Source organism: Triticum dicoccoides, chromosome 4B, assembly GCF_002162155.2.
Source record: "Triticum dicoccoides isolate Atlit2015 ecotype Zavitan chromosome 4B, WEW_v2.0, whole genome shotgun sequence".
In the NCBI taxonomy this organism is placed as follows: Eukaryota; Viridiplantae; Streptophyta; class Magnoliopsida; order Poales; family Poaceae; genus Triticum; species Triticum dicoccoides.
Genome location: NC_041387.1, coordinates 440,029,374 through 440,042,645, shown reverse-complemented (window position 1 = coordinate 440,042,645; position 13,272 = coordinate 440,029,374).

Below are 13,272 nucleotides of genomic sequence, written 5' to 3'. Positions count from 1 at the left end.
CCTTAGACATAAATATCTGATGGTACCCAGAGTATGCATCTAGAAAGGAGAGAAAATCACACCCGGAAGTGGAATCCACAATCTGGTCAATGTGCGACAAGGGGAATGGGTCCTTCGGGCATGCCTTGTTCAAATCCATGAAATCTATGCACAACCTCCATTTCCCATTAGCCTTGCACACAACCACTGGGTTTGCTAACCACGTTGGATGTGGAACTCCTCTAACCAAACCAGCTGCTTCAAGTTTCTTAATCTCTTCGGCAATGAACTGTTGCCGCTCCAAGGCCTGCTTATGCACCTTCTGCTTGACAGGTCGGGCGCGTGGGCAGACAACAAGGTGGTGCTCGATTACCTCCCTGGGAACACCGGGGATATCAATGGTTGCCAGGCAAAGACATCGATATTCGCCCGCAGGAAGTCAATGAGCGTGTTTCCTATTTATCATCGAGGGTGGCATTGATGGTAAAAGTACCGTTAGTACCAGCCAGCCCTTCTGGGACCTTTTTCACATGGGGTGCAACAACCTTGGTTCTTTTGTTGTTGGAACTCTCCGTCACGTCGTCAATGGGTGTCGTGCACTCGGTAGGGGCACGCTTCCTGGATTCCTTGCCGGCGTCCTTACTATCCTTCTTCTTTCCTTTGCTTTCTTTGGCGGGCAATGTGGCTTCAGGGGCTGATACATCTTATCCACGCATATCATCGCGTCTTTCTTATCTGAGGGAATGGAAATGACGCCCATCGGGCTTGGCTTCTTCAAGGTATTCTAGGCATAGTGGGATGCTGCCATGAACTTGGCCAGGGCCGGGTGCCCAAGGATTCCATTGTACGACAGGGGGAGGTCGACCACATCAAACACAATCTTCTCAACCCGGTAGTTCAACTCTCCTCCAAATTTCACAGGCAGCGTGATCTTTCCCTTAGGACGACCCCTACCGGGATTGACTCCTTGAAACGTGCCCGTGGCTTTAAGCTCTTCCTATGCTATTTGGAGCTTGCTGAGAACTTGTGGGGAAGCCAAATTCAACCAGGCCCCGCCATCAACCAACATCTTTGTGACCTTGAGGTTGCGGATTGTTTGTGAAACCAACAACAGCAAGCACCCTACCATAGTGGTGCGGTCAGGATGGTCCTCCTCATCAAGGATGATGGGCATGCGTGACCATTTGAGCGGTTCTCGTGAACCTGCCACTAGTTCCATGGCATTGACTCCACACCCACTGTTTAAGTTGGCGGTGAGAGGAGTGCAAAGATGCACCCCCGTCAATGCACAGGGCGTCAATGGCCTTCTGGAATTCCTGCTCACTAGTTTCCTCTTCATCCCCTTCAACAGTTTCATCATTCTAATCTCCCTTCTCTCGGCCCCCGGAGGGTTTCCCTTGATTTCGAGGAGCCTTGTCGGGGCGATTTGCTTCACCGCCCCGGCCCTTTCTGCCAGCATCGTTCTGACCTTTTTCTTTATCGCGCTTCTCATACTCAGCCCTCTGCTTCTTGACGAGCTGCTCAACCTGATGACACTCTTGGAGATCGTGGCCCTTGGTACAATGAATCTTGCAGTACAGTCCATCACCTTTCCCAGCCTTTTCGGCAGCCGCAGCTTCCCGGCAGTCAGCACACGTGGCAGCCTCCTTGCCGGGGGCTTCGGCTTTAGCCTTCTTACCGGTGCTAAGCATTCCCGATCTCTCAAATGTCAACACTGCCTTATCCTTGTGCTTCTTACTGCTCTTCTTGTCCTTCTTCCTCTGACTAGTGGACTCATCATCATCCTCTGAGTTGATGTTGACGCAATCTTCATCTCCATGGAGCTTCCTCCCTTCTTCCACCCTAGCACACTTGTCCACCAATGTATACAACTCCTTCACAGTCTTGGGAAACTTCACGTTCATCTTGGAACGTATCCTGCGGTTGCGCACATTGGACTGGAAGGCAGCTATCTGCTGGGTGGATATCTGAAATATTTCTGTGGACTATGTTGAATCTTTGCAAGTACTTCCGCAGAGTCTCCCCTTCTTTTTGCTGGAGAAGCTGCAAGTCGCTGGGCCATCCTGGTTCTTGGTGGACACCCGTGAAGGTGCCAATGAACTCATGGCACAAGTCACCCCAGGTCGCAATGGAGTTCTCTGATAAGTGCATCAACCAAGACCTCACATTTGACTTGAGTGCCAAAGGGAAATAGTTGGCGAATACCTTCTCATCTCTTCCCCCGGTAGACTGAACAACGATAGTGTAGCGCTCAAGAACTCTGCTGGGTTCAGTCTTCCATCATACTTCTCAGGTATCTCTGGCTTGAACGTGCGAGCGGACAGCCAACGGTCTTGCCGCAACTCAGGGTGAAGCCAGGGCACCCGAGCTCGAAAGGTAGGAACCCGCCATCTCCGAGCGCGGGCTCATTGATGTTGGGGCTGTCGCACCCATTGGGCTGGCAGCGGTTGTCGCGGCACCGCTCGATGATGGCACGCGCGCCTTCCCTCTGCCTGTCCTTCGGGGCTTACTATTGGTCTTGACGTGCTCGTGGGTCGGAGGAGGCTATCAAGATGTCATTGAGCTCTTGGTTACGTGGCTCTTGTACGGCTTGCAGAGGTGGGGATTGCACCGTGGAGGCAACCCCTTCCATGCGGCTAGCCGCACGACCCGTCGCCGTCACTTGTGGAGGTCATGGCGGGCTAGCTCGATGTGGTCCTCCCACTTCGGCGAAACCAATCAGACTTTGGATGGTGGCACACCACTCATCCATCTAATCAGCTGCCCGCGGAAATCTCAATAGTAGCTGGGCCCCCATCATGGCCTCCGAAGGACTGCTTGGCATAGGTGATGATGATGAAGACCGCAGTGTCGCTCGACTCCTGATGGTGCCGGTGGCGACCGCGCCGTGCCCTCGCCGTTGCAAACCATCCGTTGGGACAACATGGTGATGAAGTGGAGGGGCTTGAGGGCCAGCGGCTCCGTTGGGCACAGTGGCTGGGACTGCTCGTTCTGGTGGTGGCCTGTGCCCTGCGGCCGCGAACGCAGCGGGAGCGGCCAGAGGGTTGCGATTCGCCCCAGAATGTGCATCACCATTGTGGCTGTGCCCTTCGGCGATGAGAGAGGGTGCCAGAAAAATAATTCCGCCACCCATACCTCGAAGAGCGTGGCTGCTGGAACAATGTTGAGGCTATTCTTCCCTGGTGCCTCACAATTCTGCTTCGGCGACAGGAGCGGTGGTGCCAACGCTGCCTGCGCCAACCATACCTCCTGCGACATCCACATTTTCACGTGTCCCCTCATTTCCCGTGACATCAGCGGTCGCGGATGGTGGAGCCCTTGAGGTGGACGGGTGATTCGCAGCTCTTGGCTTCTTCTTAGGCGCCATAGTCGATGATGCCATCGATGATGAAAATGGCGATGAAGATGACGCGCTACCGATGCTCTCAAGTTCACGCAAGTGATCCCCCTACCTAGCGTGCCAAAGATGTCCCGGGGGTTCCACGACCACCTATGGGGCTACCAGCCCCTTTTGGTTCAGCGGGGGGATGGACACGTTGCACAAATAGCAGAGAAGCATAGCGCAGCGCGACAGAGATCACACGGGTGATTTTTACCCAGGTTCGGGTTGCCGTGAGGTGTAAAACCCTACTCCTGCTTTGGTGGATTGATGGTGGAAAAGGTGGTGGTGGTCGCATCACACTTGCCCGGTAGGGTTGCCGCGGGGCGAAGTGGCTATGTGCGTATGGATATGTGAGGGGCTGTGCTTGCCAACCTCGCGAACCCTTTCTACGGTTGCCATGGGCCTCCATTTATAGGTTAAGGGGTCACCACAGTGGCAATTCAGTCTTTACATACTGATTAGATAGAAATAGTGCTATCATACCTAACTCTGTAGGCTAACAGGGCGCATTAAATGCGCCACCTAATGTCACATCACAGCGTGCCCAGCAGCCCTTGCCGAACTATTTTTCCAGCTCCGCGCCTGCTTGCTTGACATGTCTCACGACGGGTGTCATATGGAGGTGTTTGCTGTAGGAAGTGGCTGCCATGTGGCAAAAAGCAGCCACTCAGTCATCTTGGGGCTTGACACTGCACTGATCTGTGACTTGTGTCGCTCGTGAGGTGGAGTGGTTGGACTCCGCAAGCCCCGGTAGGGCCTGCCGGGACGATCTGGAAGTATGCTTCTGGGGCAAACCCAACCTTGCTAGGCTTGCCTACCCGGCAAGGGAGGTTCTTTCCTTTGCTATATCTTGCTTCTTTGGCTTATCTTGATCTTCTTTATCTACACTTGGACCCTTTGATGAACTGGTCCTCCTCCCTTGGCTTGATCTTGGTGTGGTAATCTCTGTCCTTGTGCCTGTGCACGGTCTAGGAAACAGACCCAAGGTTTGTTGCACCGACACCTGGGCCCAAAGTGACAAGCATTAAGCATGGGAAAGTCATAACAACATCAATCTCAGAACATAGTGGACACTAGGGATCAAGCCCTAACAAAATTAAATCAATTACATGATGAATCTCATCCAACTCCTCACCGACCAGCGAGCCTATGAAGGAATTACTCACTCCCGGTGGGGAGCATCATGGAATTGGTGATTAAGGAGGGTTGGTGATGATGAAGATTGAAGAACCCCCTCTCCGGAGCCCCGAACGGACTCCAGATCTTGCCTCCCATTGAAGAGCAGGAGGTGGCGGCAACTCCGTATCGTGAAATGCGATGAAACTTGCTCCCTGGTTTTTTCTCCAAATATGGGTATTTAAGGAGTTGGAATTAGGGTCTGCAGGTCCACCAGGTGGGCACAACTGTAGCGACCCGACCTCAGACGGTCAAGTCTCTGTGCTTATGTGTCATCCCTGGATCAGTATGCTGACACACACAATACTCGAGGATTTATAACAGAGGTAGATCACATGTATAAAGTAACATAAATACTATTACCTCAATCCAAATAGCGGAAGTAACAACAAGGTTGTGGATTCCCATCAACATCAACGGCAAAGTTGAGTGTAGAAATCGTAACCCTAACCTATCACTTACTCATCGTAAGAACCCTACACATGAGACGTTGCAGCCACAAAGGGCCAGTACATTGAATGTACTGGCAAATTCACACCATAGGATAAATGATGAACAAAATCTATCACTACATGCATATTTGGCTGGTGGAAAGCTCTACGTTTATTTTTTTGTGCATAAAGCCAGTTTTTTCCTACAACAAAGGAATATATTTTATTTAACTACAAAGTTTGTTGAAAAGTATTGAGAAGGTTCCTCCAACTCAATCGCAAATTAATAATCACGAACCAAACAATTATTTAAGTAACGTGATGAGATCAACATGATAATCCAAGAACCAGATACTCAAGATGTCCATAACCGGGGACACGACTAACCATGATTAGTTTATACACTCTGCAGAGGTTTGCGCACTTTCCCCACAAGACTCGATCGCCTCCGTTGGATTTCTCGCACTACAAGGTGTTTGAGAAATGGATGACCGAGACACAGTCTTTCAGAAGCATGAACTCTCTAGTCTGGGTAGACAGTACGACCTACACCCCCTACATCTGCTAGTCTACCTCTTCAAGAGCTCATGCAACATACTCAACTATGCCAAAGCCCATAATGGCTTGTGGCTGCACACGGAAGTTTCTAGCATGAATAATCTTATGATCCCTTTGAGCCTGGGTGGCATTCCATAGGGTAATCACACGGGTCCTCCGAGATTCCCTTGGGCAAGCACTGGGTTCTCCAGGTGCCCGGGCAGACCACTGGGTGCTCCAGGGTGCCCCTACCATTCCACCCAGAGGTGCATTAAAGTAGCCACCTTAAGTTAACCATTAATAATAACTCTCACATCTGTCATGAATCACTCAAACCAAACCACGTCTACGAGCATAGCATAGCAGTATAAGCATAACGCAGAAGTAACTTCCCAAGGTTGAATGCAGGATAATAGGTTCTACCTCATCAACTACTTCCCAATACCCACATGTTATCAATCCTACTCATGCAATGTTTGAGGGTTGAAACTAATGCATAAAAACTGGGTATGAAAGGGATATGATCAAAGTGTGAACTTGCCTGTACTGTTGATGAAGATGATTCGCACTCAACTCCTGATAGTCCTACTCGTCACACTCCGTTCAATCTATCGTAAGCAATCAATAGTAACCACACATAAGCAATCACTCAAAAGATCGGAAAGAACGAAGAAGACAATTCGGAAAACATCAAAATCAAGCAAATAACTCTTGCAACATAAAACAATTTCTAACAGTACCAAAATTAAGTGAATTTGGCCTTCTCAGAAAGTTTAGGTCAAGAGCTTTAATTTGCAAAAAGAATCAACTCAAACGGAGTTATATAACTCAAGTTATGATCAAACGAAGTTTAAATACTAAACTGTTTCAAGTTCAAATTATAAACTTTCAAAAACATGTTTAAGTTGGTTATCTGGATAGAGGGGATCATAAAGAAGAAGTAGGCGTTGGTTTCGTCTAATTCCGATTAACGAGCAAAAAGTTATGAGGGATAGAAAACCAGGGGCTAAACTGCTAAATAAAATACTTACAACTAGGTCCCTGGCCACGAGAACAGAAACTAAAATATGAACATTGACTGTTTAGGAATAAACAGCGAATACGTTCACTAAAACTACTAACTGAAAAACATTTACTAACTAACCAGATCTGAAAAAAACCGATCTGTTTTTTTATAAACAGAGATTTTAACGAAAACCGACGGTGGTTTTACCGGTTCAGGCGTTTGCAAACCGACGAGAGCCGGCGAGATCCCGGCGGTGGCAGGGTCGACGGCGAAGTGGGGATCGGCGGCGGCGACTGCTCTAGCGAACTCCGGTATGTGCGGCGAGGGGCGAGGGCGGCGAGGTGGCGGCGGTGGCGCGTGGGGTGGAGGCGCGCCGAGGCGCAGAACCACGACGGTAGTGGCTGCTGTGACTTTTTTGATAGCGGCGGCGGTGGAGAACTCTGGCGGTGGCGGCTGCGGTTTGAGAGGAGGAACGGGGCCGGGGCCTCGGATATTTCAGGAGGAGGCGCGAGGATTGAGTTGGGGGAGGGGGCAAAGACGAGGGTCGGAGTCCCGATCGGAAACGATGGTGGCCGGCGATGCGTACAGGAGGCGGACACCGAGTGAAGCTTGGGGACGGTGGGAGACAAGCGGGCTAGGCTGCGGCCTTGCAGGGAGCTGGGCCGGCCCAGTAGGCGAAGAGAGTTTTTTTAAACAATCTCTCTCTCTTTTTTAAAGCACACAAACAAAAAGAAAAACAAACTAAATGGAAATATTATATAGGCATATAATATACCAAAATTTTCAAAAAAAAGATTTTCTACAAGATGAACATTTTCGTAGAGTCAAATAAATTCCACAAAAATTCATATAAAGCAAACAGTGCGACTGTTGCAATAAAACCTCATAAAAATCATTTAAAAAAATACTAAAATGATTTCAAATTTATTTCTCTCCATTTTTCTAATGTAGGGAATCATTTTACCCTAATTTCCATATATTGTATTTGTGGAGAAAAATAATTTGAATAAAAACCAAATAACTCCAAATTGAAAATAATTTCAAAGGGACTTTGAATTTGATCCCTTTAAACTTCCAACTCATATTTCATATGTTTTGAAGAAGTCATTTTATCTTCTCTCATGAAAATCATTGAGTTGCTTAAAGTTTTCTGAATTTGAAATATTTTCAAATGAAATTCAAATATTTTCAACAACCCTTTTCATTTAAATATATGGAAGAAGTCATGCCATCTTATCTCTAGGGTTTTGTGATGAAAATAATTTGAATTGATGAAGATCATAAAAGCAAGGTGAAAGTTTGGGAAAGTCCTTTTATTCCCTCTCATTTAACTTTCAAAAAGTTTCAGTTCCACTCAATTTCACACAAGGAACCACACCACAATCAAACAATCAATCAAATCTATCTATTTAATATAACATTCCAAAATTTAGAATTTTGGGATGTTACAAACCTACCACCCTTAAAATGAATCTCGTCCTCGAGATTCGGAGAGGCTAGCAAGAAATAGGTTAGGGTCGGGGTCTCGTCAAAATCCATCGATTGTCTCCGGAGTTCTGGGGTGCTACCACCCTTAGAAACATGGTTACGGATCCATCAAAACTTATATACTCCATCCTTTTTGTTGACACGGTCGGTCTTCTCAGATTCTCGGGTCAATTCCTTCTCTGGGCTCTTCCGGTGGTGGCATAACCTTTTCCTCAATTCCGTTGTCCTTTCATCTTGATAAGGTTATTCTATGACTGGGTCTTCTTAGCTGACAGGTCTGGCGCCAATACTAATCAACTATCGATATCTCATGATGGTCAACAATTTATGGTTTCTCCTGCAGAAAAAAAGGTCTGGGTTGAACCTCGCCGTATGTCCTACGATTGGCAACAACTGCCTTGTACAAGGGAAAAATGTCATACCATTCTAAGGTTTAAACAAGGTTTTGATTGTCGTCTCTCTACTATGGGTAAGTTACTCAGATTTACCATCCCATATAGCAAGGCGAATAATGAGAGTAAGTTGGTATGGTGATCAATCCACCCCGCACCCAAATCATTATTTTGTATATGGTTTAGCGAATCTCGCATTCTAACACTCAGTCATCCTCACAAGCATTGCAGACTTTCTCTTGTCGACGAACTAAGTTCGGATAAATCCATTGATTCTGCAAGCCAAACAAACATCTATCGTTTCTTCACATCTCTCAGGTTTTTCGTAACTCCTATAAGATCGTCTGTGGGTAAGGCCGTACTCTCTTCTAGGATTTTTCCTTCAGCAAGAGTGTGCTTGCTTCTTGGCAGGTCCTGGAGCCTGTGGGTTATGGCCCATCTCATCACTTGTAATCCTTGAACTCATTATCTGGGCATCTGATCATTAGTCCAACATCCAGCTTCCTAGCATTCTTAAATCCATCCAATTGTACTGTCTTCCGTCCTTCTATTGATACCAAACTAAGACGTGATTACTCAGACTCATCCTGGAGTTACAATTGCTCCTTATTACCAACATCATACCTCCTTTATATCCAATGATACTTCTTCCCTTCATACTCTTGGGGGTATCCAACATATCGAGATAAAACTCATACTTGTTTAGTCCGAAATCTACTCCGTGGAATATCATTATCCTTTCGGGGGGTCAAATCTCCTCACAGGGTACTACCACCCTTAAAATGCTCCAATCTTCCATAGACCATATTTCTCATATCCTCGAAAATGGTCAAAATCTTTCTTCATAGAGTAACAACTCATAAAAATCCAAATCAGTACCAATGATGATAACTTTATTGATTCTCAAATTATTACAATCTCCTGCATTTCCATTGCATGCCTCATCTCAACACCTCAATGTAAAAGAATTGTTCCCACTACTACTACTACATTTCTTTTGTTGCTAACTCAACTATTTGGCACAAGTCTCCTTCTCCTTGGGACAATTTCTTGCAAAGTGTCATGCTTCATTATAGAAGAAACATATTACTTCTGACAAGCTCTTGGTTTCCTTGTGATTATATAGCCTCCTTGGGTCCTCGGCTTCCTTTTTGGGCAACTGCTGAAGTAGTGCCCTGACTCCTTGCACCTAAAAGAAGTGATATGACTCAGGTCCTTCCTGGTATCCAATCTACTTCTCTTCGTCGACTTTTCCATTCCAATCAGGGCTTCTATTTCCTGTGGGTCATACTCTACTTCCTCTGTCGGGAATTCTACTAGATCCCCATTCATACAATTCTCGGGAGATGTGTCCTTCTTCTCCACATGAATAGCAAGACTTGGTGCAGGGTTTTATTTGGTCTTCTTCGGGTGTGTCCTCCACCTCTTCCTTCATCATCGATTCTTCTAAAATTTCCATGAGGGCTCCTTTCATTGCTTCTTTCTCCTGTTGGATGGTTCTTTGTACCATGGGGTAAATGTGATACTGAGCAGGGTAGTGGGTAGTTCCTTCACACAAGAAACAAGTAATCTGCCTAGTTGGGCATTCTTCAGCTGGGTGACTTCCTTCACAATTAGGGCATTCATCCTTGTGTTCCTTATGGTTGTGTCCTATTTCTCCACCAAGCTTGCATGCACGGAGTTTCTTCATATCCTTTCCATAAGGCTCCAATCTCTGGGACACAAACCGAGACTTTGGGAAAGTCAACTTAAATTCTTCCCAAGTGGTTACTCCTTGCCATACATTGATGGTTTGGTACATCCTCCACCAAGTAGCAACACCTCTTTCAAAGCACTGAAGAGCATGCTGGGCCATGTCCTTTCCGGCTATAGGGTTATTCTTCATGTGATCCTCCATGTTCTGATCCATCGGTCCGTCTCCAATTGACTCATCGGTCCAGATAAATATGAGTTCATATCCATTCATCCTCTATTGGGTCCAGGGGTTTTGGGGTGAGATAAGAGAGATAGAGAGGGATACACACAATACAAACAAAAGTTTTGAAAATGCATTTCATTGTGGCTGTCGAAAAAAGAACAAACAAATGATAGCTCCCAATCGTCGCATCTAACGTAGGTATAACGGGGTTTGGTCTTCTAATGGTCAATAAATCTTCAAGGTCGTCAAACTCTTCAAGTCTTGCTTATGTTTCGGATGGCTCCTTCCGATCGTGCTTGTCCTTCTCAAGTTCTTTTGCCAGATCATCTCTGTTGACGCGAAGTTTCTCCTGATGTCCTTTAATATTCTGGAGTTGCATTCCAAACTTTTGGGTTTCAACCTCCTTGACATGAACCATGTCCTTCTATCCTTCAGCTCCTGACGAATCTCTGATATATTGAGGTTTAGCTTCTCCAGCTTGGCTACTTTCAGCTTTCTGGGTCCTGAGTTCTTCATGAACTGCTTCCTTGTCAAATACGGCTTCATGCATATCCATCTTAAACTTCTTGATGTAATACTCCAGATCCTGGTGATACACCAGCTAAAGTTAAACTTCATCTTTTGCTGACAGATGCTCCTTCAGCCTTCTACCATCCAATCCTTCTGACGAAATGCATGCTTAACTCAGCACAGTCACAATAGCATCAGCGGGCGATGACATCACGGATAACCGTGTTTCTGCCCTTGTCATTGCCATGAGCTATCATTCCATAATTGATATCTGCTGTCTTAGGGTTTTCCTTGACAAAAACTTCGAGTTCTAATGCTCCATGTTCTTGTCTTTCTGCGATACACCTTGATCTCGGGTATTGACAGCTTCCATAGTCTACCAAGTTCCATAAGGGGTGCCTTCCTAGGTCATACAAATCTGGAAAAACTCTACAGGGCCTTCAAATTCTCCTAGTCTTCGGAGTCTTCAACAATTGTAATTATAAAAAATGCTCGGTAAAATACTCTTCATTCCAATGTGGTCTTGGTTGTCCAATATCTTGTCCTTCTTGGAGTGGTATCATCAGTCGAATCTTCATGGTCAAAAGGGGAATGGGTATAGTCTCACTAAAAGGGAATATTTGAATAAGCTCATAAGAGAAGAGAGGTAAAAAGGTTTTTTTAAAGAAAGTTGTAGAGAAAAATCTTTCCTATGGGCTTGCCAGTTTCTAGGGTCACGTCCTAAAGTCAACATGTGCTCTGATACCATCTTGTAGCGACCCGAGCTCAGACGGTCAAGTCTCTGTGCTTAAGTGTCATCCCTGGATCAGTATGCTGACACACATAGTACTCGAGGATTTATAACAGAGGTAAATCACATGTATAAAGTAATGTAAATACTATTACCTCAATCCAAATAGCGGAAGTAACAACAAGGTTGTGGATTCCCATCAACACCAACGACAAAGTTGAGTGTAGAAATCATAACCCTAACGTATCACTTACTCATCATAAGAACCCTGCAACATGAGACATTGCAGCCACAAAGGGTCAATACATTGAATGTACTGGCAAATTCACACCATAGGATAAATGATGAACAAAATCTATCACTACATGCATATTTGGCTGGTGGAAAGCTCTACGTTTATTTTTTTGTGCATAAAGCCAGTTTTTCCCTACAACAAAGGAATATATTTTATTTAACTACAAAGTTTGTTGAAAAATATTGAGAAGGTTCCTCCAACTCAATCCAAAATTAATAATCATCAACCCAACAAATTATTTAAGTAACGTGATGAGATCAACATGATAATCCAAGAACGAGATACTTAAGATGTCCATAACCGGGGACACGGCTAACCATGATTAGTTTATACACTCTGCAGAGGTTTGCGCACTTTCCCCACAAGACTCAATCGCCTCCGTTGGATTTCTCGCACTACAAGGTGTTTGAGAAATGGATGACCGAGACACAGTCTTTCAGAAGCATGAACTCCCTACTCTGGGTAGATAGTATGACCTACACCCCTACATCTGCTAGTCTACCTCTTCAAGAGCTCATGCAACATACTCAACTATGCCAGAGCCCATAATGGCTTGTGGCTGCACACAGAAGTTTCTAGCATGAATTATCTTATGATCCCTTTGAGCCTGGGTGGCATTCCATAGGGTAATCACACGGGTCCTCCGAGATTCCCTTGGGCAAGCACTGGGTTCTCCAGGTGCCTGGGCAAACCACTGGGTGCTCCAGGGTGCCCCTACCATTCCACCCAGAGGTGCATTAAAGTAGCCACCTTAAGTTAACCATTAATAATAACTCTCACATCTGTCATGAATCACTCAAACCAAACCACGTCTACGAGCATAGCATAGCAGTATAAGCATAATGCAGAAGTAACTTCCCAAGGTTGAATACAGGATAATAGGTTCTACCTCATCAACTACTTCCCAATACCCACATGTTATCAATCCTACTCATGCAATGTTTGAGGGTTGAAACTAATGCATAAAAACTGGGTATGAAAGGGATATGATCAAAGTGTGAACTTGCCTGTATTGTTGATGAAGATGATTCGCACTCAACTCCTGATAGTCCTACTCGTCACACTCCGTTCAATCTATCGTAAGCAATCAATAGTAACCACACATAAGCAACACTCAAAAGATCGGAAAGAACGAAGAAGACAATTCGGAAAACATCAAAATCAAGCAAATAACGCTTGCAACAAAAAACAATTTGTAACAGTACCAAAATTAAGTGAATTTGGCCTTATCAGAAAGTTTAGGTCAAGAGCTTTAATTTGCAAAAAGAATCAACTCAAACGGAGTTATAGAACTCGAGTTACGATCAAACGAAGTTTAAATACTAAACTGTTTCAAAGTTCAAATTATAAACTTTCAAAAACATGTTTAAGTTGGTTATCTGGATAGAGGGGATCATAACGAAGAAGTAGGTGTTGGTTTCGTCTAAT